This window comes from Arachis hypogaea, chromosome 19, assembly GCF_003086295.3.
Source record: "Arachis hypogaea cultivar Tifrunner chromosome 19, arahy.Tifrunner.gnm2.J5K5, whole genome shotgun sequence".
NCBI classification, from domain to species: Eukaryota; Viridiplantae; Streptophyta; class Magnoliopsida; order Fabales; family Fabaceae; genus Arachis; species Arachis hypogaea.
Genome location: NC_092054.1, coordinates 104,837,078 through 104,849,010, shown reverse-complemented (window position 1 = coordinate 104,849,010; position 11,933 = coordinate 104,837,078). Strand labels below are relative to the sequence as shown.

Here is an 11,933-nt window from a genome sequence, read left to right as displayed (position 1 = left end):
TGGGTGTGGCAATAGCCTCAACCCATTTTGATACATAGTCAACTGCCACCAGAATATAAGTGTTTGAGTATGATGGTGGGAAAGGTCCCATGAAGTCAATTCCCCATACATCAAACAACTCTATTTCCAAGATTCCTTGTTGAGGCATGGCGTAACCATGAGGCAGATTACCAGCTCTTTGGCAACTGTCACAATTACGTACAAACTCTCGGGAATCTTTATAGAGTGTAGGCCAATAGAAGCCACATTGGAGGACCTTGGTGGCTATTCGCTCACCTCCGAAATGGCCTCCATATTGAGATCCATGGCAATGCCATAAGATTCTCTGTGCTTCCTCTCTGGGGACACACCTACGGATAATTCCGTCTGCACATCTCTTAAAGAGATAGGGCTCATCCCACAAGTAGTACTTTGCATCAGTAATTAGTTTCTTTTTTTGTATTCTATTGTACTCCTTGGGTATGAACCTTGCAGCTTTATAGTTTGCAATATCGGCAAACCATGGTGCTTCCTGAATGGCAAATAGATGCTCATCAGGGAATGTCTCAGAGATCTCAAGGAAGGGGAGGGACGTCCCTTCCACTGGCTCTATCCGGGACAGATGATCAGCTACTTGGTTCTCTGTCCCTTTTCTGTCTCTTATTTCTATATCAAACTCTTGCAGAAGCAATACCCATCTGATGAGCCTGGGTTTTGAATCCTGCTTTGTGAGTAGATACTTAAGAGCAGCATGGTCAGTGTACACAATCACCTTTGATCCTACTAAGTAGGATCTGAACTTGTCAATGGCGTAAACCACTGCAAGTAATTCCTTTTCTGTGGTTGTGTAATTTTTCTGGGCATCATTTAAAACGCGACTGGCATAATAAATGACATGCAGAAGCTTGTCATGCCTCTGTCCCAATACTGCACCAATGGCATGATCACTGGCATCACACATTAACTCAAATGGCAATGTCCAGTCTGGTGCAGAAATGACTGGTGCTGTGACCAGCTTAGCTTTCAGCGTTTCAAACGCCTGCAGGCATGCTGTATCAAAGACAAATGGCGTGTCAGCAGCTAGCAGATTGCTTAGAGGTTTTGCGATTTTTGAAAAATCCTTTATAAACCTCCTATAGAATCCTGCATGCCCCAGAAAGCTTCTGATTGCCTTAACGTTGGCAGGTGGTGGTAATTTTTCAATTACCTCTATTTTTGCTTGATCCACCTCTATTCCCTTGTTTGAGATTTTATGCCCAAGAACAATTCCTTCAGTCACCATGAAGTGACACTTTTCCCAGTTTAAAACTAGGTTGGTTTCTTGGCATCTTTTCAGAACAAGTTTTAGGTGATCAAGACAGGAGCTGAATGAGTCTCCATATACTGAGAAGTCATCCATGAAGACTTCCAGAAATTTTTCCACCATATCAGAGAAAATAGAGAGCATGCATCTCTGGAAGGTTGCAGGTGCATTGCATAGCCCAAAGGGCATCCTTCTATAAGCAAACACTCCAGATGGACATGTGAATGCTGTTTTCTCTTGATCCTGGGGATCCACTGCAATCTGGTTATAGCCTGAATAGCCATCCAAAAAGCAGTAATAATCATGACCTGCTAGTCTCTCTAGCATCTGGTCTATGAATGGTAAAGGAAAATGATCCTTTCTGGTGGCTGTATTGAGCCTTCTGTAGTCAATACACATGCGCCACCCTGTAACTGTTCTTGTAGGAACCAGTTCATTTTTTTCATTATGAATCACTGTTATGCCTCCCTTTTTTGGGACGACTTGAACAGGGCTCACCCAGGGGCTGTCAGAAATAGGATAAATAATCCCAGCCTCTAGTAACTTGGTGACCTCTTTCTGCACCACTTCCTTCATGGCTGGATTTAGCCGCCTCTGTGGTTGAACCGCTGGTTTGGCATTATCCTCCAATAGGATTTTGTGCATGCATCTAGCTGGGCTTATGCCCTTAAGGTCACCTATGGACCACCCAAGAGCTGTCTTGTGTGTCCTTAGCACTTGAATAAGTGCTTCTTCTTCCTGTGAATTTAAAGCAGAGCTTATGATCACTGGAAAAGTGTCACCTTCTCCTAAAAATGCATATTTCAAGGATGGTGGCAGTGGCTTGAGCTCTGGTTTAGGAGGTTTTTCCTCTTTCAGAAGAAAGTTCAGAGGCTCTTTCACGTCCCCTGAATCCTCCAAATCAGGCTGAACATCTTTAAAGATGTTTTCCAACTCTGATTCGAGACTCTCATCCATGTTGATCTCTTCTACCAAAGAGTCAATAAGGTCAACTTTCATGCAGTTTGTTGATGTGTCTGGATGCTGCATGGCTTTGACAGCGTTCAATTTGAACTCGTCATCGTTGACTCTCAGGGTTATTTCCCCCTGTTGGACGTCAATGAGGGATCGTCCAGTTGCTAGGAAGGGTCTTCCTAGAATGAGAATAGCACTCTTGTGCTCCTCCATTTCCAGCACAACAAAGTCAGTGGGAAAGGCGAATGGCCCAACTCTGACAATCATGTCCTCAATCACGCCTGATGGGTATTTAGTGGAACCATCAGCAAGTTGGAGACATATCCGGGTTGGTTTAACTTCTTCAGTTAAGCCAAGCTTCCTGATAGTGGATGCAGGTATCAGGTTGATGCTTGCCCCAAGATCGCATAAAGCTGTCTTGGTGCAATCACCTTCTAATATGCATGGTATCAGAAAACTCCCAGGGTCTTTAAGCTTTTCAGGAAAGCTTTTCAGAATGACTGCACTGCATTCTTCAGTGAGGATAACTCTTTCTGTTTCTCTCCACTCCTTTTTATGACTCAAGATCTCTTTCATGAACTTGGCATAAGAAGGTATTTGCTCAAGTGCCTCTGCAAATGGAATCTTTATTTCAAGAGTCCTTAGATAATCTGCAAAGCGAGCAAATTGCTTATCCTGCTCCTCTTTCCGGAGTTTTTGAGGATAAGGTATCTTGGCTTTATATTCCTCAACCTTAGTGGTTAAAGAAGCCTTTTTAGAGGGGTTGTTATCAGCACTTGTGTGTGTCTGATCCCTCACTGGCAATTGAGTACCAGAGTCAGAAGCTGGAGTGACGTTAGACGCCAACTCACTGTCTGTTCCTGGCGCTTGAACGCCAGAAATATGCCCCTGTTGGGCGTTCAACGCCAGATTCTTGCCCATTTCTGGTGTTGAACGCCAATCCTGCCTTGTTTCTGGCGCTGAACGCCAGTTTTGGGCATGGTCTGGGCGTTCAGCGCCAGTCTTCCACCCATTTTCTGGCGTTTTAGTGCCAGAATTATTTTTCCCTGGGCTCTTACTGTCCTCAGGGGAATCTTTGGTGGGTCGCTCATTTCTTGAATTTTTGATGCCATGAGGTGGGGTATTTAATGTTTTCCCACTTCTTAATTGAACTGCTTGGCATTCTTCTGCTATTTGCTTTGATAGCTGCTGCTTCGTTTGCTTAAACTGTTCTTCCATATGTATATTAGCTATCCTTGTCTCCTGTAACCTGTCTTTGAATTCAGCTAGCTGCTTTGTTAGAACATCTAATTGCTGATTAAATTCAGCAGCTTGTTTTACAGTACTGAATTCAGCAGTTACTGTTTTAACCTCTTCATTCATGGAAGGGTTGCTGCTTAGATACAGATGCTGATTCCTGGCAACTGTATCAATGAGCTCTTGAGCTTCTTCAATTGTCTTTCTCATATGGATAGATCCACCAGCTGAGTAATCTAAAGACATCTGAGCTCCTTCTGCAAGCCCATAGTAGAAGATGTCTAACTGAACCCACTCTGAAAACATTTCAGAGGGGCATTTTCGTAGCATCTCTCTGTATCTCTCCCAGGCATCATAAAGAGATTCATTATCTCCTTGTTTAAAGCCTTGGATGTCCAGCCTTAGCTGTGTCATCCTTTTTGGAGGGAAATATTGATTCAGGAATTTTTCTGTCAGCTGTTTCCATGTTCTTATGCTGGCCTTAGGTTGGTTATTCAACCACCTCTTAGCTTGATCTTTTACAGCAAATGGAAACAGTAATAGTCTGTAGACATCCTAATCTATTTCCTTATCATGTACTGTGTCAGCAATTTGTAAAAATTGTGCCAGAAACTCTGTAGGTTCTTCCTGTGGAAGACCGGAATACTGGCAACTTTGCTGCACCATGATAATGAGCTGAGGATTCAACTCAAAGCTACTAACTCCAATGGAGGGTATGCATATGCTACTCCCATATGAAGCAGTAGAGGGGTTAGAATATGACCCCAGAGTCCTCCTGGACTGTTCATTTCCACTTATGTCCATGATGGATCTATGGATATAACTTGGACTGATTTATCTTTTTATTTATTTTATTTTATAAGAAGTAAATACTTAAATAAAATAAAATAACTAAAAATAATTTGAATTTTGAAATTAAAAAGTTTTTTTTTTTCGTTTATATAAAAAGAAATTAATTAGTTAATAAAAAAGAAATTTTTGAAAAAGAGGGGAGATATTTTCGAAAATTAGAGAGAGGGAGAGTTAGTTAGGTAGTTTTGAGAAAGTTAAGAAACAAACAACAAGTTAGTTAGTTAATTGAAACAAATTTTGAAAAGATAAGGAGTTAGGAAGTTAGAAGAGATATTTTGAAAAGATATTTTTGAATTTAGTGAGGAGAGAGAAAAACAATAAGATAGCACAAGATTTAAAATTTTTTAGATCTAATGCTCCTTGTTTTCGAAAAATTTGGAGGGAAAACACCAAGGAACACCAAACTTAAAAATTTTAAGATCAAGACACAAGGAAAACTCAAGAACACTTTGAAGACTCACAAGAACACAAGAACATGAAGGAAGAACACCAAACTTAAAATTTTTAGAAAACCAAACCAAAATTTTCGAAAATCAAAGGGAAATCAACAAGAAAACACCAAACTTAAAGTTTGGCACAAGATTTAATAGAAAAAAAATATTTTTGAAAAAGAAGGTTTTGAAAAGAGTATAAAAGATCCTAACCCAATTACCAAGAACACAGATTAACGCTCTAGCCAAATGAGTTATGGGACCTTATTTTAAGAAAGATTATTTTTGAAAACACCAAACTTAAAGTTTGGCACAGGATTTAATAGAAAAATTATTTTTGAAAAAGGTTTTTTAAAAAATGTGATAGCCAATTATCATGAACATAAACACCACGTTCTAAATAACTGAGCTATAAGTTTAAAGTATTTTAACAAGGGATAAATAATAAAAGACTCTAAACCAAAAAGAAAGATTTTTTTTCCTAATCTAAGCAACAACATAATCCGTCAGTTGTTCAAACACGAACAATCCCCGGCAACGGCGCCAAAAACTTGGTGCACAAAATTGTTACTTGGTGCACAAAATTGTTACTCTCTTACAATTTCGCACACATTACTCTCTTACAATTTCGCACAGATGACCAGCAAGTGCACTGGGTCGTCCAAGTAATACCTTACGTGAGTAAGGGTCGAATCCCACAGAGATTGTTGGTTTGAAGCAATCTATGATTATCTTGTAAATCTTAGTCAGGAAGTCAATTATGTTTATCAGTTGAATTGCGAATAAACAATAGAGCATAAATTAAAGGTTACTTGTTGTGCAGTAATGGAGAATATGTTGGAGTTTTGGAGATGCTTTGTCCTCTGAATCTCTGCTTTCCTCTGTCTTCTGATTCACGCACGCACGTCCTCCTATGTCAAGCTGTGTGTTGGTGGATCACCGTTATCAATGGCTACCGTCCATCCTTCCAGTGAAAACTACGCTCACGCGCTCTGTCACAGCACGGCTAATCACCGGTTAGTTCTCGATCTGGTTGGAATAGGATTTACTATCCTTTTGCGTCTGTCACTAACGCCCAGCCTTCAGGAGTTTGAAGCTCGTCACAGTCATTCAATCCTTGAATCCTACTCGGAATACCACAGACAAGGTTTAGACTTTCCGGATTCTCATGAATGCCGCCATCAGTTCTAGCTTATACCACGGAGATTCTGATTAAGGAATCTAAGAGATGCTCATTCAATCGGATATAGAACGGAGGTGGTTGTCAGGCACGCGTTCATGGTTTGAGGAAGGTGATGAATGTCACTGATCATCACCTTCATCACAGTTAAGCGCGAATGAACATCTTAGATAGGAACAAGGGTGTTTGAATGGAAAACAGAAATACTTGCATTAATTCATTGAGACACAGCAGAGCTCCTCACCCCCAACAATGGGGTTTAGAGACTCATGCCGTCAGAGAATACAAAGTTTAGATCTGAAATGTCATGAGATACAAAATAAGTCTCTAAAAGTTGTTCAAATACTAAACTAGTAGCCTAGGGTTACAAAATATGAATGGACTATGATGGATGATGCAGAGATCCACTTCTGGGGCCTACTTGGTGTGCTGGGACCCACTTGGTGTGTGCTGGGGCTGAGATTTCGTGCAGAGGCCATTTGTGGAGTTGAACGCCAGTTTTTATGCCAGTTTGGGCGTTCAACTCCAGTTTTTGATCCTTTTCTGGCGCTGGACGCCAGAATTGGGCAGAGAACTGGCGTTGAACGCCAGTTTACGACATTTATCCTTGTGCAAAGTATGGACTATTATATATTTCTGGAAAGCCCTGGATGTCTACTTTCCAACGCAATTGGAAGCATGCCATTTCGAGTTCTGTAGCTCCAGAAAATCCACTTTGAGTGCAGGGAGGTTAGAATCCAACAGCATCAGCAGTCCTTTATCAGCCTGAATCAGATTTTTGCTCAGCTCCTTCAATTTCAGCCAGAAAAATACCTGAAATTACAGAAAAACACACAACTCATAGTAAAGTCCAGAAATATGAATTTTTCCTAAAACTACTAGAAATAGACTAAAAACTAACTAAAACATACTCTAAACTATATGAAATTATCCCCAAAAAGCGTATAAAATATCCGCTCATCACTTTTCAAAAATATCTTCTTATCTTTTTCAAAAATTTGATTTTAAAATATCTATTCTAACTTCCTAACTTCCTATCTTTCCAAATTTGTTTCAACTAACTAACTAACTTTTTGTTTGTTTCTTATCTTTTTCAAAACCACCTAACTAACTCTCTCTCTCTAATTTTCGAAAATATCTCCCCCCTTTTTTCAAAAATTTCTTTTTTTATTAATTATTTTAATCTTTGATTTAAAAATTTTAGAAAATTACTAACCTTTTTCAAAAACTATTTTTAAAAATTACTAACTCTTTTTCAAAAATTGTTTACGAAAATCCTCTCCCTCTCTCATCTTATTCTATTTATTTATTCATCTACTAACATCTCTCCCTCACCCACCAAAAATCCGAACCCTCTCTCTCTCTTTCTGAGTTCAAATTTTTCTCTTCTTCTTTTCTTCTACTAATAATAAGGAATCTCTTTACTGTGACATAGAGGATTCCTCTTCTTTTCTTTTTCTCTTCTCTTTCTTATGAGCAGGGATAAAGAAAAGGGCATTCTTGTTGAAGCTGATCCAGAACCTGAAAGGACTCTGAAGAGGAAATTAAGAGAAGCTAAATCACAACAATCCAGAGACAACTTGATTGAAAATTTCGAACAAGTAAAGGAGAAGGTAGCCGAACCCAACAACAATGCAAGGAGAATGCTTGGGGACTTTACTGCACCAAATTCCAATTTACATGGAAGAAGCATCTCCATTCCTGCCATTGGAGCAAACAGCTTTGAGCTGAAACCTCAATTAGTTTCTCTGATGCAGTAAAACTGCAAGTTTCATGGACTTCCATCTGAAGATCCTTTTCAGTTCTTAACTGAATTCTTGTAGATATGTGATACTATTAAGACTAATAGAGTAGATCCTGAAGTCTACAGGCTCATGCTTTTCCGTTTTGCTGTAAGAGACAGAGCTAGAATATGGTTGGACTCTCAACCCAAAGACAGCCTGAACTCTTGGGATAAGCTGGTCACGGCTTTCTTAGCCAAGTTCTTTCCTCCTCAAAAGCTGAGCAAGCTTAGAGTGGATGTTCAAACCTTCAAACAAAAAGATGGTTAATCCCTCTATGAAGCTTGGGAAAGATACAAACAGTTGACCAAAAAGTGTCCTTCTGACATGCTTTCAGAATGGACCATCCTGGATATATTCTATGATGGTTTATCTAAATTAGCTAAGATGTCATTGGATACTTCTGCAGGTGGATCCATTCACCTAAAGAAAACGCCTGCAAAAGCTCAAGAACTCATTGACATGGTTGCTAACAACCAGTTCATGTACACTTCTGAGAGGAATCCTGTGAGTAATGGGACGCCTATGAAGAAAGGAGTTCTTGAAATTGATACTCTGAATGCCATATTGGCTCAGAACAAAATATTGACTCAGCAAGTCAATATGATTTCTCAGAGTCTGAATGGAATGCAAGCCGCATCCAACAGTACTCAAGAGGCTTCTTATGAAGAAGAAGCTTATGATCCTGAGAACCCTGCAATAGCAGAGGTGAATTACTTAGGTGAACCTTATGGAAACACCTATAACTCATCATGGAGAAATCATCCAAATTTCTCATGGAAGGATCAAAAGCCTCAACAAGGCTTTAATAATGGTGGAAGAAACAGGTTTAACAATAATAAACCTTTTCCATCATCCACTCAGCAACAGACAGAGAACTCTGAACAAAATACTTCTAATTTAGCAAACTTAGTCTCTGATCTATCTAAGGCCACTGTGAGTTTCATGAATGAAACAAGGACTTTCATTAGAAATTTGGAAGCACAAGTGGGCCAGCTGAGTAAGAGGATCACTGAAATCCCTCCTAGTACTCTCCCAAGCAATACAGAAGAGAATCCAAAAGGAGAGTGCAAGGCCATTGACATAAGCATCATGGCCGAACCTGTGAGGAGAGGAGAGGACGTGAATCCCAAGGAGGAAGACCTCCTGGGACATCCAGTGATCAATAAGGAGCTTTCCTCTGAGGAACCAAAGGACTCTAAGGCTCATCTAGAGACCATAGAGATTTCATTAAACCTCCTTATGCCCTTCATGAGCTCTGATGAGTATTCCTCTTCTGAAGAGAATGAGGATGTTACTGAAGAGCAAACTGCCAAGTTTCTTGGTGCAATCATGAAGCTGAATGCCAAATTATTTGGTATTGAAACTTGGGAAGATGAACCTCCCTTGTTCATCAATGAACTAAGTGATCTGGATCAACTGACATTTCCTCAGAAGAGACAGGATCCTGGAAAGTTCATAATACCTTGTACCATAGGCACCATGATCTTTAAGGCTCTGTGTGACCTTGGTTCAGGAATAAACCTCATGCCCCTCTCTGTAATAGAGAAACTGGGAATTTATGGGGTGCAAGCTGCTAAAATCTCATTAGAGATGGCAGACAATTCAAGAAAAATAGGCTTATGGACAAGTAGAGGACGTGTTAGTAAAGGTTGAAGGACTTTACATCCCTGCTGATTTCATAGTCCTGGATACTGGAAAGGAAGAGGATGAATCCATCATCCTAGGAAGACCTTTCCTAGCCACAGCAAGAGCTGTGATTGATGTGGACAGAGGATAATTAATCCTTCAATTGAGTGAGGACAACCTTGTGTTTACAACTCAAGGATCTCTCTCTGCATCCATGGAGAGGAAGCAGAAAAAGCTTCTCTCAAAGCAGAGTCAAACAAAGCCCCCACAGTCAAACTCTAAGTTTGGTGTTGGGAGGCCACAACCAAACTCTAAGTTTGGTGTTGAACTCCCATATCCAAACTCTAAGTTTGGTGTTGGGGAGTCTCAACAATGCTCTGAACATCTGTGAGGCTCCATGAGAGCCCACTGTCAAGCTATTGACATTAAAGAAGCGCTTGTTGGGAGGCAACCCAATTTTTATTTATCTAACTATATTTTTCTTAGTTATATGTCTTTATAGGTTCATGATCATGTGGAATCACAAAATAAACAAAAAAATCAAAAACGGAATCAAAAACAGCAGAAGAAAAATCACACCCTGGAGGAAGCACCTGTCTGGCGTTCAACGCCAGAACAGAGCATGGTTCTGGCGCTGAACGCCCAAAATGGGCAGCATCCTGGCGCTGAACGCCCAGAACAAGCATGGTTCTGGCGTTTAACGCCAGAAATGGCAACAAATGGGCGTTGAACGCCCAAAATGGGCACCAACCTGGCGCTGAACGCCCAGAGTTGTGTGTAAGGGCATTTTACATGCCTAATTTGGTGCAAGGTTGTAATTCCTTGATCACCTCAGGATCTGTGGACCCCACAGGATCCCCACCAACCTCCACTCACTCTTTTCTCTCTTCTCAATCATCCTCTATTCCCAATAAACACTCTTCCCTATTAAACCTTTACCACTCACATCCATACACCCATTTACCTTCAAAATTCAACATCTCTTTCCCACCCAATCCCACCCATATGGCCGAATACACACCTCCCTCCATCTCCTCCATATCTTCTTCTTCTTCTTCTATTCCTTCTTCTTTTGCTCGAGGGTGAGCAACATTCTAAGTTTGGTGTGGTAAAAGCATAGCTTTTTTGTTTTTTCCATAACCATTGATGGCACCTAAGGCCAGAGAAACCTCTAGAAAGAGGAAAGGAAAGACAAAAGCTTCCATCAAGGGTCTATAGCTCAGTGGTAGAATATTAGACTGCAAATCAAGAGATCCCTGAGATACCTCAGGGGATACATTTTCTTCCACACAATTATATGGGCAACTACGGGTGGAACATCAAGAGCACTCCATCATCCTTCTTGAAATAAGAGAAGATCAAAGAGCAATGTGGGAGGAGCAACAAAAACAAGGAAGAGACATAGAAGAGCTCAAGGACATCATTGGTTCCTCAAGAAGGAAACGCCACCATCACTAAGGTGGATTCATTCCTTGTTCTTATTTCTTCTATTTTTCGTTTTCTATGTTAAGTGCTTATCTATGTTTGTGTCTTCATCACATGAGCATTAGTAGTTAGTAACTCTGTCTTAAAGTTATGAATGTCCTATGAATCCATCACCTCTCTTAAATGAAAAATGTTTTAAATTCAAAAGAACAAGAAGTACATGAGTTTTGAATTTATCCTTGAACTTAGTTTAATTATATTGATGTGGTGACAATGCTTCCTGTTTTCTGAATGAATGCTTGAACAGTGCATATGTCTTTTGAAGTTGTTGTTTAAGAATGTTAAATATGTTGGCTCTTGAAAGAATGATGACTAGGAAACATGTTATTTGATAATCTGAAAAATCATAAAAATGATTCTTGAAGCAAGAAAAAGCAGCAAAGAACAAAGCTTGCAGAAAATAAAATAGGCGAAAAAAAATATATAGAGAAAAAGAAAAAAAGCAAGCAGAAAAAGCCAAAAGCTCTTAAAACCAAGAGGCAAGAGCAAAAAGCCAATAACCCTTAAAACCAAAAGGCAAGGGCAAATAAAAAGGATCCCAAGGCTTTGAGCATCAGTGGATAGGAGGGCCTAAAGGAATAAAATCCTGGTCTAAGCGGCTAAACCAAGCTGTCCCTAACCATGTGCTTGTGGCGTGAAGGTGTCAAGTGAAAACTTGAGACTGAGCGGTTAAAGTCAAGGTCCAAAGCAAAAAAAAAGTGAGCTTAAGAACCCTAGACACCTCTAATTGGGAACTTTAGCAAAGCTGAGTCACAATCTAAAAAGGTTCACCCAATTATGTGTCTGTGGCATTTATGTATCCGGTGGTAATACTGGAAAACAAAGTGCTTAGGGCCACGGCCAAGACTCATAAAATAGCTATGTTCAAGAATCAACATACTGAACTAGGAGAATCAATAACACTATCTGAACTCTGAGTTCCTATAGATGCCAATCATTCTGAACCTCAATGGATAGAGTGAGATGCCAAAACTATTCAAGAGGCAAAAAGCTATAAGTTCCGCTCATTTAATTGTAGCTATGTTTCATTGATAGTTTGGAATTTATAGTATATTCTCTTCTTTTTATCCTATTTGATTTTCAGTTGCTTGGTGACAGGCAAC

General features: G+C 39.9%; 1 non-coding gene across 1 annotated transcript; it reads right to left on the bottom strand.

The window, feature by feature from the left end:
• Positions 1-7,941: 7,941 nt before the first annotated feature.
• LOC112781768 (small nucleolar RNA R71) lies at positions 7,942-8,049 on the bottom strand. The gene has a single exon (XR_003192528.1). It is a non-coding gene; the product is annotated as a small nucleolar RNA R71 (small nucleolar RNA).
• Between the last annotated feature and the right edge of the window lie 3,884 nt (positions 8,050-11,933).